Consider the following 16584-nt stretch of genomic DNA (forward strand, 5'->3'; position numbering starts at 1 on the left):
ACAAATTGCAGAATTTAAATACTTTTAAAATCAGTAACATCTTCAGAATGACTAAACATTGACAGTTATTAGTTTACAAAAACACTTAAGTATTTGTGCAGTTTCTAACAGGAAAACCCTTCATTATATCCTTAAGTACGTCCTTTCTCACCAGCAGGAGAGGCTCAGCAGATGTGGCGGCCCAGTGGTATGCAGTCACGAGAGAGTTGCCCAGGGAGTCCTCAACATTGACACCAGACACCATAAAAACTCAAGGTTTAGGTCAAGCATGAACAAGGAAGCCGCCTGCTGATTCTCACATTAGCTCTCCTTCATGTTGAACAACAATTGGAGAAAGTACTGAGGGTGACAGGGTCCAGAATGCACTCTGGGCAGTGAATTTCAATGTCCACCATTAAGAGTGACCCAGCAGCAATATTGATTTAGCTGATCGAGTCCGAAAGAAGATTGCTGCTAGACAGAGTCTGTGGCAGGTGGTGAGGAACACCACAAAAAGGAACAATAAACAATTATCAATATGATCAAAAAAGTCATCTACAGTGTTATCGAGCAGCACCTACTTAGCAATAATGTACTCACTGATACCCAGTTTGGGTTCCACCAGGGCCACTTCAGCTCCTGACCTCATTGTAGCCTTCATTCAAACGTAGATAAAAGAGGTGAATTCCAGAGGTGAGGTGAGAGTGTCTGCCCTTGACATCAAGGCTGCATTTGACCAAGCATTAAGGTACCCTAAAAAAGCTGGAGTTGGTTGGAATCAGAGGGAATATTCCCCGTTGGTTGTTGTCATACCTGGCACATAGGAAGATGGTTTTGGTTATTGTAGATAAGTCACCTCAGCTCCGGAATATCTCTGTAGGAGTTCCTCAGTTCTAGCCTCAACTATCTTCAGCTGCTCATCAATAATCTTCCTGCCATCATAAGGTCAAAACTGGAGATGTTTGCCAATGACTTCTTGATGTGCAGTACCATTCACAACTCCATACTCAAGCAATTCTTGTCCAAATGAAAAATGATCTGGTCAATATCCAGGCTTAGGCTGACAAGTTGCAAGTAACATTCACACCACATAAATGCCAGGCAGTGACCACCTCCAGTAAGGGACAATCAAACCATCGCACTTTGATATTCAATGGTATTACCATCACTAAATCCTAGAAATACTGCAGCAAGTAACTCACCTCCTGACTCCAGTGTAATGGAATACTCCCCTCTTGCCTGAATGAGTGCAGCTCCAACAAAACGCAAGAAGCTTGACACCCACCAAGACAAAGTAACACCCTTGATCGCTACCTCATCCATCACCAACGCTCAATAGCTACAAAGTATAGCATCAACAAGATACACTGTAGAAATTCACCTGAGCTCTTTTGCCAGCAGTTTCCAAACCCATGACCACTTCCACCTAGAAGAAGAATGGCAAATAAATGGGAATACCATCACCTGCATGTTCCCCTCCACGTTATACATCATTCTGACTTGGCAATATGTTGTCATTCCTTCAGTGCTGTTGGGTCAAAATCCTGGAATTCCATCCTAATAGCATTGTCTACGGCTCACGAAGGCAGCTCACCACTACCGTGTCAGGGGCAGGTAAGGGACGGGCAATTAATGCTGGTGCAGGCAGCAATGCCCAAGTCCCACAAATGAATAAAAACAATTTGTTCATTGAAGTTTTTTTTTCCAGAAGACCAAATGATACACAGGTCAAATCAGCTTTTTTTTTGCAATTAAAACCCTTCCAAACTACTCACTTGAGTTAACAATATAGTTCAAATATGGGAATTACCATACTAGTATCTATTACACCTACCATTAAAATCCAGGAACAGTGCGTTCTCACATGTATACTATGCTGTAATACAATGAGTCAGCTTTTCTGGAAAACAGCATATTTGACCTGCCTGTAGCTAAAGTGTTCTTGAAGCAATAAGAACTTTAAGTTCCAGCTGCTTACTGCCAGGTTTGGCTACTTGCAAACAAAGAATTTCCCAAAATATTAGGCTAAATCTTATATTGATTGGCTAAGTCTGAGTTCCTTCCAGGTTTTTGGAGGATTTCTCAATGCAAGGCCTCACGTGTCCTCTCACCCTATCTTACTAAACTCGACTCATTAATTGCCTGCCACGCCCCAATGGCATCTTTCCCGTCCTATTTCCAGTCCCACCTTACCACATAACATTCCCAGAACACCTTGCCATTCAGCAGATATCTGGAAATTCATTGGCGTCACTGTGCCATTTCTAAAAGTCTGTCGTGCACTTGGACAAACAAGTCTGGAGCTGTCCTGCACAGTTACTGACATTTGCTTTGAACATGGCAGACGGAGGAGGGATATTGGAGCCCTGCTTTGTGGGCTAAGTCCTGGAGATCCTGCTGGATGGCGTGGTGCCAACACCCATCTTCCTCTTCACCCAGGAGTAGCAGGAGAGGCCAGAACATCAAACCATGCCAAGCATGGTTGTCACTTGTGTTAAAGCACTCCCAGCTGTCTAGAGGAATGCCCATTACTGGAAGAAATTGGTCAATGTCCTTCTCCACTCTGCGAGTATGAGTACTACCACCACGTTTCTAATACTTCACCCTCACTCTGGCTCTGTTGGTGCAGCCACCTCCCACCAAGAGTCATGCTCTACCACGCTCAGTGTTGCCTGCTACATCTTCTCTTACTTGCTGTTGCCCATACCAATTCCTGACATGAGCCCCACTCTGCCTACTCATTTGCCTGGGACACCTCCCCACATGCACCAACTGTCTCACGTTTATCTTCCGTAATATCTGCCTGTCTCTCAGTAAGTGGGGACAACAGACCATAATTGGGGAAGAAAAAGACAATAATGAGCTTAAATTGGCATCTTGCTGTGACCTTGCAAGAATCTTGCCATGATGCTTCTGAAAAGCATAAAAATGGACCAAGATGTTCTTAACATTATGATGAGTTTTGCCATATATATCATCTAATTCTGCCACAGACCCCTATAAAATTCTGCTCGTTATTCATAATTCTCTACCCATTCTCATATATAATCAATATACATGATATTTGCATTTATATTGCATCTTACTACATTGTAATATCTCAAAGTCCAGCAGTTATTGAATTACACTTGGAGTGAACCGATACCTGCTAACTATCATGCTACTATCCTTTGTCAAATTCTCAGAAAAAAATGTAAGCTGAGTGCTTAGTTAATCTACTTTCCTATGATATTTGGTTAAGTGAGTGGTTTTGGTCAGAATACCAATAACAAGTCCCTTGTGCCATGAGATCCTTAATCCTCAGCTAAACAGTCAGGGGGACCTTGACTTCATGTTCTTACTGAAAGAGACCTACAGCAATGATGCAATGGAGAGTCAACCTCACATGAACCAGAGAAACTCTACGAAGTGATTTACTGAGAGATAAACAACTGGCTTAGAAAGACAGGAATCCATAAGCACTAAGTAAGTAACTGCAGATTTGAGGTATATGTATCCTAACATCACTCAGTGGTTTATTCCTGGTAAACCACCACCCTCTATTCTATATCCTGTCTAGATTAAAGCCAGACAATTGGTTTTTCATGACATTCCAAATAGTTTTTTTTTTCATTTTAGACTTTTAGACTAAATTGGAGTCAATAGGATTTACTATTAGTACTATATTGTGAAAACATTAAGACCATGTTATCTCAACATTTTTGACACAGCTTCACAGTCTCTGTATAATAGATGTAAGGGATACAAAATGTGTTGTTATGTTCAAGCTGAAAGAAAAGGTTGCAGAGGGTATTTGGTCATTAAAGGCTCTGCAAAGACTTCTAATAGCATGAAACATCCCATTTACTTATGTCATTCAAAGGCAAACTACCTTTGATAAGTTTTACATTCACAATGCTTTATTTTTTGTTATTTTCTTCCCCTCAGGTGTGCTGTCATGTTGCATGCCATTCCTCTATTAAGGTGATGGATGCCTGACCTGATTCCCATTAACTTTGGTCTTCAACCAGTCACTAAGTGGTTTGTAAAAGTGATGTAAAGTTGATCTGTGTGGTGTTTACCCTATAGCATGGATTGACTGACTGAGATAGGAAAGGCAGAACATGCGCAGGAGTCATGAGTTTGGTGCTTGGAAGAAAGGTTACTTGTTCTAAAGGACTGAGTGTTTATATTCCTGGGCTTTAGTATAACTCATTGAATGGTCTTAATTCCATGTTTCAATATGTAATGTGAACTGTTACACTATCCCCACTTGTGCCATAAATTAGAAAAAGACTTACTTTATTTTTGTGAATTATACCAACTTAAGGAAGCAGAATATTGATTGCAATGGGGGCCCTAGCCTGCAGTAAATTTGACCAGAAAACTAAGTGGGTTCTCATATAAAATACTGATGGCACCTCACAATTTAGAACATTTAAGAGTTCTGGAGTAATTGAGCCTCTCTGTGCCGACTGACTTTGAATGTTTAGAATTTTCATACCGAAGTGAATACGAGTTGTGATTTTGTTTTTGCCATTGATATGGGAGTGGTCTTAACTGCATTTTGTAAACATTAACAGTTAGCACATGCATGGTTCAGTCAGACAGGAATTTTCCAGTTGTTTCCTGCCTTATTGGTAGTGTGATATTCTGTTTCTCGTCTGAATCTGGGCATTAATGGACATTTAGGAAATATCCAGTATTAAGGGTGAGGCATGCTTGATAAACATGCTAGTTTTCTTCCACATTTCATTTTCCTATATTTGTATCCCCAAGTTGGCAAATAGAAAGTTTCTAATTTGTTCCTTATCCTTAAATCAACTCAAGTACGAATTTGGCTCGGTCATGTTGAGATCCAGTGTCGGTATCTTGGAACTGTGTATTTGGGTATACATTATTACAGGAAACTTGCTGGAATGGCTTACTGAGGTTTAGTAGTGTTGTCTATGACTTTTTCATCATTAATTTTAACAATTAGAAAATTGTGGGCATCGTATGGTTGAGTTTTCAATGCCTCTTATCAGTGAGAAAAGAATTCCTACTAGTAAAGCAGAATGGGGTGGCATGGTGGCTCAGTGGTTAGCACTGCTGCCTCACAGCACCAGGGACCCAGGTTTGATTCTACCCTCGGGTGACTATCTGTGTGGAGTTTGCATATTCTTCCCATGTCTGCATGGATTTTGTCTGGGTGCTCTGGTTTCCTCCTACAGTCCAAAGATATGCAAGTTAAGTTGATTGGTCATGGGAAATGTAGGGTTACAGGGATAGGGTAGGGATTTGGCTCTGGGTGAGATGCTCTTCAGAGGGTCTGTGTGGACGCAATGGGCTGAGTAGCCAGCTTTCACACTGTAGGGATTCTATGAAATGTAAGGTGGCACCTATGCAACCAGATTAGGGGATGAGAGGGAGATCCATAATGTATTTGTGGAGAGTATAGTGTTACCTATAACATTATTGTAATTATAACGGATTTCTGACCAGGATTTTTTAAACTGATTTACACCAAAAATTTGAAGGTTCACTGACTAATATGCAGCAAATATTTTCTCATCCCATAGCCAGTACTCAATAAACTTGTCCAGTGATGATCTGACAAGAAATAATGGATGGATACATGTATTTTCAAAAAGCTTCAAGGATGATATCTCAGTGCCAGCAACTAGTAGAGCAGTAGAGCAGCTGTTCCTCCAGCTCCACACTGTGTTATCTCTGACTCCTGCATCGGCAGTTCTTACTATCTCTGATTAGAGCAGAATTTTACCTGGGTGATGTGGGCAGTGGCGAGATGTGTCACAGAAACGGGTGAGATGTTTAGTGAAGCCCAACTCGACATTGATAGCATCTTGTACACTTTTCTCAAGTGGCATGGCAAGATTCTTGCTAGACTGCAGCGAGTTCTCAGTTGGTGCCCATTATTGCTTGTTAAACATCTTGTTAACTGCCCAGCCCATCATGGGTTGTACTCTTACCAAACTCCCCATTCAAACTAGCTGTTGGGAAATCTTGACACGGGAACCAGAAGGGGTTTTGGGAGGGGTTAAAACCTGCCACCTGAGCCAAAGGCCTTTATGTTGGACATGAGGCACACTCAATGGACACCGGCCACATGCACCACACATTCATGGAAATTGGCATCTGACACCTGCCAGCCTCTATGAACCCTCCGATCCACTTACTGCACTTTAATAATGCAACTTGAACTCATGGGCAACTCACAATAGAGTGCTGTAGCAAGGACACTGTGTGCTCAGGGATATGCACCCAGTTTATGGCCTGGACTAGGCTGCATCTCAAGGCTCTTTACTTGCTTTCATAGGCTCAGAGTGAATGCACTATCTGGATGCTCATAGCACCCCTGTCTTGTATTATCTTGGTTTGCTTTTTTGTCTATTTTCCCCTTGAGTCAGAGATACCAGGGTCATTTTACTGCAATTTTGCCTTGCCATTTAGCACAGACACAAAACCAGGGAGCTTGTCATAGTCGTCAGCTAGCCTCAGCTAAATCAAGGAAGATAACCTTTATTCAGGAGATTCCAGTCCAGCAAGTCATAAGCAGCCACCAATTCCAATCCAGGGACATAGTAACAGTCAATTAGCTGCTCAGGTTGGTCAGAGCCAGGATCCTCTGCTCATAATGTATGAGGAGCCAAATGTTTGACAGCACGCCACACGTCTTCAGTCTTTTTCCCAAACTGTGGCCCATTCCCCTCACTGACTGAGAACCAGGCAGGTAATACAGAAGACAAATGTGAGACTGCTGGTGCACATGGTCAGGTTTCCTGAGCAAGTGAGCAGACAACACTGAGTGGGTTAGTAGTATCAGAGGTTGAGGTGAGTGGGGAAGACTTGCAGGCAATAGTGAAAGCAGTAGAGCATGAGCATTGGTGGGAGGTGGGTGCAGGAACAGAGAAAAGTGTGAGCGTGAGGTATCAGAGTGATAATTGCGGCATTTACACAAGTGGAGTGGAGAAGGGCATTGACCTTCTTTCTATAGTGCTGGGCATTCCTCCAGACAGCTGAGCATGTTCTAACTCTTTGGAAACCTCTGAACACACTGGCGTGGTCTGGTATCATGGCCTTCACTGCTGGCCCTGGGAGAAGAGAAAGACCCTCATCATACCAGCCTGTCCAGTAAGAGCTCCAGGATCCTGCCCATAAAGCAGGGCATTGGTTTTCCCTTGTCTGCCATGTCCAGGACAAGACCTTGTCTAGACTGAGAACCTGTACCGGGAAACCTTTACAGATTAAGGATACAATTTCAGTTCTTCCAACTCTGCCTCTGATACAGGTAGCGTGTAACACACAGTAGCTCGTCTCTTGTGTCCGGAGTACTTTGGAAGAAATTCATTCTCTTCTTCACATGACAAAGGCGTTGAGACGGCGACATCCGCTGTGTCCATCTCAGATTCCCTATGGGTATAAATTGTCGCATATTTCTGGGAATCCTCATCAAACCGTAGTTTCAAGTCCACGTAGCTCATGTCCAGCTTTATGAAGGACTGCTGGCTCAGATACATCTCCACCCCACCAGCTTTGCTTATTAATGCTCTATGTGAGGGATTGGGCATTTATCCAGCTGCGAAAAGCGGCCTACTGTTTGTGTAAACTCACCACAAAAGTGAACCCATCCGTCGGGCTCCACAATCAGTACGACCAGTGCTGCCTATTCTGTAAATTGTACTGGTTTCATGATTCCTTCGCTTTCCAGCCTTCTGATTTCTGCCTCTACTTTTGCCCATAAGGCAAATGGCCTTGGTTGGGCCTTGCAGAATCGTGGACTTGCTTCCTGGTCAACATGTAAAGTGGCCCTGACTCCTTTGATAGATCCTAGACCTTCCTGAAAAAACATCTGCCTATTTAATTAGAACTTCACTCAGGCAGCCATTTCCTAATTGAAAAACATTGAGCCAGTCTAGGTGAATCTTTCTCAAACAATTTCATCCCATCAAGCTTGGGCCCAAGCATTTTACTACAACAGCATCATAAGAGGCTGGAACCGAAATTGTATCCTCAGTCGATAAAGGTTCCCCTGTATAGGTTCTCAGTCTGGCCGAGGTCTTATGCAAACTTAAGGGTTGGAATCCAGAGCAACTTTTCTTAAAGACTGCGATCACTGAAAAGCTTGTGCTGTATCAGCCTTCATTAGAACCAGGTGACAATTCAACCAGACATTTATCTTGATTGATTCTGATGTTGCAAAGCAATTTAACTGTTCCAAACCAGATGTAGGTGGACTTTCCATGGTGTGCATTCTCCTTGACACCGGTCTATGAGTTCTCTTACTCAATTTAAGTCCAGTAGAACTCTTTAGCTGCCTCAAGTCCACATACTGGCAGCAACAGCAATGGCTAAAATGCCCCAGGAAGAGTTATATAAAAAACAAGAACCAGCCTATGTCCTCAAATCAGAGGGGGGAGGTCAGCCAGGTGGACATCATAGAAGATGAGTTCCCTGACTAATGATGTTCATCTGGTCCAATCAGGGAGCCCTGGCTGACAGATATAAACAGGAGTGTCAGACATCCTGTACACTCTGATAGCTGGCTCTGAGGGAGCTGGATCAGTGTCAAGAACTCTCCACATGTAAATAAAGGGTGACTTGGTGATGGGATACTGGCCTCTGTGGAGTTATTTCAGGGTTGATTTTCAGGAGCTGGATTGAAGAATTCCATATTTACCTTGTGAAGGACCCTTTGAATTGTATTATGTGGTTTTATATCATACTTACAGCACAGCAGCAGGCCATTTGACGATAAGATGTGAGTGTTTATTTGCCACAAATGTCTCATCATACTGTCTGTCAAACACCCACATCAACATATCTTTCTATCCCTTTCTCCTCATGTGTTCATGTAACTTTTCTGAAGCATGTCTGCTCTTTTCACATCAACCACTTGTTGTTGTAGCAACTTAGAAATTCTTTCACAGCTTAAAGAAGCTTCTCGTGAATTCCTTATTGAGTGTATTCACGACTATTTTAAATTTATGGCCTCTTGTATAGCTTGTCCTCTTCTTGTCGTTACATTTGCCAATTAAAAAACTTTCATAATCTTAAACATCTCAATGAGGGCACCCTTTCGTGTTCTATTTTCTACAGAATAAAAGGCCTAACGGGTATAAGCTCTTAGTGCATGTATTATTTTACTAAAACATATTATATGGGGTAATGGTTCTGAAGGAATTAATGTTGATCTTAAATGGTTGCCATTTACTCTACTGATGTCACACATGGTTTATCAGTGGAGACCAGGAATTCTTCTCTAGGTTTCAGAGGGAGCAGATATATCTGAACCAGCTCCCTATGGTGCTTATGGTTATGCCTGAAAATTATGGAGTTGTACTCATTACTCACGAAATAAACCTTCTTGCTATCTAGGAACAGTAATTCTTCCATGGACAGTCCACTATGGTGTAAACTCTACCCACTGATCAGTAGATAGACTCAAGACAAAGCAAAGACAAAGGTGGCAGAGAACTGAATCTAACTACCCTTCACCTGTACGACATACAGGTAAAGGCAAATACCACAAGGTGCTAGGAGTGGTCACAAAACTGCTGGTGTTGCTACTACCATATTTTGGAATAAGGAGACTAAATTCTTTGTGATTTTAACCAAACTTATCTGCTTTCTAATTCTACCACTCTAGAAATTACCTCCAGGTTTTTTGTTCATTAACCTGCATCACCGTCTTTATCATCTTGTGTCTGTAGCCCCAAACCCCTCTCAGTGCCAGTTAGATATTTATTTTTCACGGAATATGTAACATCCCCACTGTTCCTACTAAAATGTACCAACTCACATTTATCTATTTTAAAGTCCATTTGTCCATGTCTATTATGCAAGTTTATGAAGTTCTGGAAAGAGAAACCATTAATTCTGTTATGCTGGCTGTTATCCAGCTGTCTTCTAGATGATAAAAGACAAGCAATGGTTGCTATGTTTAAACTGAACCATGCATACTAAATAAGACGATGGCACCTTCTGGATTGCTGCATCACAGCACGCACGCAGCTTCGAGATAATATTGATTCTAACTTTACCTATATTACCAAAAAGAAAGGATTACTTTATAGTTTGAGACTGAATTTTCAATGAGATTTTTCAGGTCAAGGAATGGCCTTTAGCTAAGTAATCACAAACCTCTCTTGATACCATTCAAACATCTCACTGTTTTCCATTAACTTCAATTTTCAACAGTTGCGCTTTCTAAAACTTACTTGTTCTACCTCCTTCAATAGTCTGTTAGGTAGAGACGAAGAAGTTTCCTTTCACAGTTTTTTCTCATTCTTAGTTTGTACCTTGTACCTGTTGTTCACAGTAATGCTTTGCTTAGATCATAGCATTTGTTCCATCCATTTTACAAATTAATCTTCAGGACCTGTTGTTCTGCAATATTATTTTCTTCATAGGAGTCCTCATGTTAGTATCATGATGGTCTATTATTAGTTATTGCTGTTTGTTTTGTACTCACAATGGATGTATCTTATCAAACTTCACTATGCCAAAAAAATGGTAAGGTAGGGAGGTTATTTTTGAGGCAGTTGTTAACAGAACTCTTTGCAAGTGTTACGTTATTATTGTGGAGAACTGATGTACATTTCCATTGTGCATTGGGGCTTGACGAACAATGTACTTTAGTTTTAATCAAAACATCATCCGACTTCAAACAGTGCCAAGCTCGGAGCTGAATTTTAGCGAAATCTTCCTTTACAAAAGCATGTGGCTGTTTTCTGTATGTTTCCCAGAATGGGACATTATTCTGAAGCCAGGATTAAACTTTGTGTTTTAAAAATTAAGCGTCAGCAATTACTAAAAGTGAGGGAAGTTTTGCATTGTGGACTTACATCTCCAGAGAGCTACAGTTGAGTCAAACCAAACTCACACAGCAATTCAACAACCATTGCAGAGAGGAGTCATTCAAAGTTCAAACTGGTTCAAGCTATACAAGATGATACACCAAATTTTGAATATTCTCCAAAGTTCTGCCCACAATTATTGTTTTTATTGCTTGAAATTTTTCTTTCTTTTGATTTGAATACAGATGTGTTGTTGTGTTCCTGAATATCTGTCACTTTACAAGACAGGAATTGTATCTTGCTGATAAAAAAAAGGGCTTTAAATGTTGCTAGTACATCTGCCACAGCTGAAGGGAAGATTGTGGTTAACTCTGGTGGGTCGGAGTAACGCAGAGTTTGCGGGGTGGGGCAAGTGCGAACTAAAGTGAGTAATATGCAAGGACCAGAGCCCACCAAAGAGTTCAAGGCCTAGAGGGAAAGGAAAAGGAAATGTTCAGACAGGATGAGCATAGATAATGGAATGGCCATGGCACAGTAAAGATTAAAAACCGAGGAATCTGCCTGGCAGGTATTTGCAAGTTAAGCTTGGGAATTCTTCATTCTTACACCTTTGTTGATCCAGTTGAGGAGACTTAAATTTTCACTGCAGCTGAAGAAAATGATTTCTTACAATCATAAAGGTAGAATTGTATAAAAGATACAGCCCAGAAACAGGCTACATGGCCCAACATTCCATGTCAGTGCTTAGGATCCATCCAAGCCTCCTCCTATCTTGCTTCATTGTATCTAATTACCATCCTGTTCATCTCCACTGTCCCTCATTGATTTATCCAGTTTGCCCTTAATTGCATTTTTGCTATTTGTCTCAAACACTTCATGTGGCCATGTGTTCCGCAGTCCCTCTGGTCTCCAGATCATAAGAAGCGAAGCAGGAGTAACCTTTCTAGCCTGTGCTGTCATTCAATAGGATCATAGCTGACCTTCTGCCTGAATACTATTTTCCTGCATTCAAAACTTTATTAACCTTTATTTTGAACATACAGTGAACAAAGCTAAGATTACAAAGAGATCTTGATCAATTGGGCCAATAGGCTGAGGAGTGGCAGGTGGAGTTTCATTTGGATAAATGCAAGGTATCACATTTAGGTATAACAAACAAGGACAGGACTTATACACTTAATGGTAGGGCCCTGGATAGTGTTATCAAACAGAGAGACCTAGGAGTTCTAATACATAATTCTTTGAAAGTTGCATCACAAGTAGACAGGGTGGTTAATGAGATCGTTAGCTTACTTGCTTTCATTGCTCACACCATTGAGAACAGGAGTTGGGATGTCATGTTGAGGTCGTATAGGATGTTGGCAAGGCTGCTTTTGGAGTACTGTGTACAGTTCTGGTCACTCTGCTATAGAAAGGATATTATTAAAGTGGAGAGGGTTCTGAAAAGATTTACCAGGATTATTGCTGGGGATTGGAGGGTTTGGGTTATAAGGAGAGGCTGGATAGTCTGGGACATTTTTCACAGAACGTAAGGAGGTTGAGGGGTGACTATACAGAGGTTTATAAAATCATGAGGGTCATACATTAGGAGAATAGTAAAGGTCTTTTCCTAGGGTGGGGGAGTTCAAAACTAGGCAGCATATTTTTAAGGTGAGAGGAGAAAGATTTAAAAGGGACCTGAGGGACAAATTTTTAACACAGATGGTGGATCGTATGTGGAATGAGCTGCCAGAGGAAGTGAGAGATGCAGTTACAGTTACAACATTTAAAAGACAATTGGTAAGGTACATGAATAGGAAAGGTTTAGAGGGATATGGGCCAAATGCAGGCAAGTGGGACTAGTTTAGTTTGGAAAAACCGGTTGGCATTGACAAGTTGGGCCGAAGGGCCTATTTCCGTGTTGTATGTCTTTATGACTTTATGACTGTATGACTTCACAACTGCCTTGTGGGATAGAAAAGTCCAAAGGTACACAACCCTTTAAGTGAACAGATGTTTCCTTCTGTCAGTCCTAAGGCCCAATCTCCCATTCTGAAACTCTGAATAAACTCTAATCTGCCCAGTGGGAAACATCATCTCTATATCTACCTTATCAAGTCCCTTAAACAGCTTTACATGTTACAATGAAACCATCTTTCATTCTTCCAAACACTGGGCAACATAAACCTAGTCTACTTGATCTCTCCTCACAGGACAACATTCCCAAACCCAGAAATCAGTCTGAATTCCCTGGTGTTTCTATGAATGTCTATTTTAAAATCATGGCCCTAGTTCAGGTTTTCCACATCTATGTCATTAAAACAGGGAAATAATGAGCCTATACCAAACAAACAGTTTGGCCACTTTTGGAGTATTGCTTGCAATTCTGGTCTCCCTGGAATAGGAATGATGTTGTTAAACCTGAAAGGTTCAGAAAAGAGGATGTTGCTAGGGTTGGAGGGTTTGAGCTGTAGGAAGAGGCTGAATAGGTTGGGCTATTTTTCCTGGAGCGTCAGAGGCTAGGGGTGACCTTTTTGAAGTTTATAAAATCATGAGGGGTATGGATAGGGTAAATAGGCAAAGTCTTTTCCCCAGGGTGGGGGTGTCCAAAACATATGTTTAAGGTGAGAGAGGAGAGAAATAAAAGGGACACATAGTGCAACTTTTTTAGGCAGAGGGTGGTGCATGTATGGAATGAGCTGCCAGAGGAAGTGGTGGAGCTGGTACAATTACAACATTTAAAAGGCATCTGGATGGGTATATGAATTGGAATGGTTTAGAGGGATATGGACTAAATGATGGCAAATGGGATTGGATTTACATAGGATATCTGGTCAGCATGGACGAGTTAAACCAAAGGGTCTGTTTCCATGTTGTATATCTCTATGACTCTATGACTCTAAATGAGAAGAATTAGTGGTAAGGATATCCTGAATCAAGCTGAAAGCTGACATAAGAGCTGACATGCTTCACAAATATGAGTTTATCGATAAATCTTTCTAATGGGTGAAGCTGGGTTCCCTATTAGCTCAATTTGCTGCACAAGTTAGTGAAATTTCAGGAATGGGAAAAGGACACCATCAGTTCACTGTCTTAACTTGAAAGAGAGTAGTGTAAGGATGTTATAGCAGATTGACCATGTTATTGGTGTAACCATCTGATAGGTTTATTATTCCTATATGGAAGGACGATTTTATGGACTCACACAAGCTGTACTATATCGGGGGATTAGAGACAAACATGAACATCCTGTTGAATGTCAATTCAGAACTGAGAGCTAGAGCTCCGGTCTCCATGTACTGGAATTGCCTGGACAGGGATCTGATCCCTGCACTCCTTCAGACAGAAAGGGGAATGCTGTTGCTACATTCCAGAGTTGTCCTTCACCAACCATTAACAATTGGCGAACAGATAAGGCACAATCAGTTCTGAAGTACTAATTCCACTTGTGCAGCTGGCAGGCACAAAATGATGTGAAGGGATTTGAATCCACATTGAATTTTAAAATCATGATGTGGAATTCTGTGGCTGGCAGCATCATCTTTGTGAATTGTGGGGGAGGAGTGGGAGGTGCAAAAGGAGGAACCAATGTGCTGGCAAAAAAGCAGGGCTGCCTCTGCTTCTGATGATGAGCTAAGATTCTGATGACATTGCATGGGAGAGGTATTGTTGTCAACAGAACTCCTCTTTTGAGATCCTGCTTGCTGGTCACGCTAGCCTGTTCATATTATTCATTGCCAGTTGGGTTTGACCTGACTCTATCATTGCTACAACTCAGAATCTGTCCCTTTGTACTTCTTTTAATGAGGTACAGTTACATCATAAACACATCCAAAGTAGCAATATAGTAGTAAAAAGTGAGAAGGAGCTACTGTCACTTTTCATCGAGAAACCAGCTCTAAGTACTCTATATGTACTTCTTTCCATTGGCATCACACTTTTCTTTTTTGCCAATCTTTCTCTCAAACCTTTAGGAAATGCAAGAGTTGCACTCTTATAGATCGTTCACGTGACACTGGACATCTCAATGTGCTTTAAAACCAAGGGCACATTTTTAAAAATGTAGATGCTGTTGTAACATAGGAATTTGTATGCAGCAAAATTCCCCAAATGACAGTGTCACAATTACTGCTGCACTTGTCCTAGTGTAAAAAACCAAAAGAACTGTGGACGCTGTAAATCGGGAACAAAAACAGAAGTTGCTGGAAAAGCTCAGCACATCTGGCAGCGTCTGTGAAGAAAAAATCAGAGTTAACATTTCGGGTCCGGTGACCCTTCCTCAGAACTCTTGTCCTAGTGTTGCTGGCTGAGGGATAAATATTGGCTAGAATACCAGGTAGACCTTTCCAGCTCTTCTACAAATAGTGTCATAGGATTGATTATATCCTGCCTGAGAGGCAGAAAGCCCAGTGAGAAAGTATGGAAGCTGAGCTAATCTTTTCACATTTTTATCAACATTTATTTATAGACAAAAACATCGCAACATGCGCTTTAACCTACCAACACCCTGTGCCGAGTTTTTGGAATGCAAATGACTCCCCAGCTAATGTTCACTACCTGCATGCAATTAAAGACAAATAAGATAAAGTTAACAGACAGGCCTTCATTTAAATATCTAAACAAAAGACAGCATTTCTTACAGCACAGCACTCCTTGTGGCTGCCTAGATTTTATCTTCAAGTTTCTAGAGTGGGCTGCCTTCATGACTCAGAGATGAGCATGCTACTGAATAGCAGCTGGGAATGAGGCCTAACCGACACTGGGGTCAGATGCAACCAGCCCTCCAGTATTTCAATGACGCAAATGTTTAAAGTATTATTGAATTGCAGGGAACTGAAATTATTGCTGGTCTCATCAGACAGCTTCCAGGAGAGCGTGTTGAATAGAAGCAGGGATCATTCCTGATTTCGCTTCCCCCCCGCCCCCTCTCAATCCAAGGAATTCCCAGGACTCTTTTGCCATTCCGATCATCGCTATGATTGAGATCATCTCATCCAGCACAGACTAGTGATCAACCATGAGACTTTTCAGGTCTTTAAGTCCCACCTTAAGCAATGTTGTTACTGACTGAGAGCTTAAAAAATAATTATCCTTGAAAAATCAATACTTAAGGCTTACAAAGAATTATGCTGATAACTTCTAGCAACCTTTCATTTTCCTACACAATTTTCATTGAAATTTGTAGTAACTCTGTAAATAATTAGCTTCAGTGACACCAGGAAGTGCGTCTTATAATTCACTACATTTTAGATGGCAGGGGAGAGTTGGAATTCTACCAATTATTGTCAGCAAGTGTGGAGGAGCCAGTGTTCCTGACAACCTGACAATGTGAGGGAGCTAAATTATATCAACAGAGATATGGTTATCAACCAGCCTGCTTCAGCAATCATGTCATTTCAATTTCTGCATTTTAATTAAATCCATCACAGACTCAAGCTCAATAACAGTCATGAAGCCCAGCACTGTGAGAAATTTTTTAATTAATATATCTAACTCCTCTAGGCCAGTTAGTCTTGTCACTACTTAAACAGAATCATTCAAGAAAACCAACACATAAGTTCAAAGTTAATGACATTTCCTGCTAATTGGAGATTTTTAGAAATTGCTGGATGGTGAAAAATACTACTTAAGGCATTCACACGGCTTTTCAAACTGTGCTTTTAAAAACACAACATGACAAGACTATTTTCATCATTATAGCAATACTTGAGTGGCTTGCCAATTAGATCACTGGGGCATGATGGTGTAAAAAGGGCTGTAGGAAAAGTAGAGAGGTAACAAGGTGTAGAGCTGGATGAACACAGCAGGCCAAGCAGCGTCAGAGGAGCAGGAAGGCTGATGTTTCGGG

Source organism: Rhincodon typus, chromosome 30 (assembly GCF_021869965.1).
Source record: "Rhincodon typus isolate 14 chromosome 30, sRhiTyp1.1, whole genome shotgun sequence".
In the NCBI taxonomy this organism is placed as follows: Eukaryota; Metazoa; Chordata; class Chondrichthyes; order Orectolobiformes; family Rhincodontidae; genus Rhincodon; species Rhincodon typus.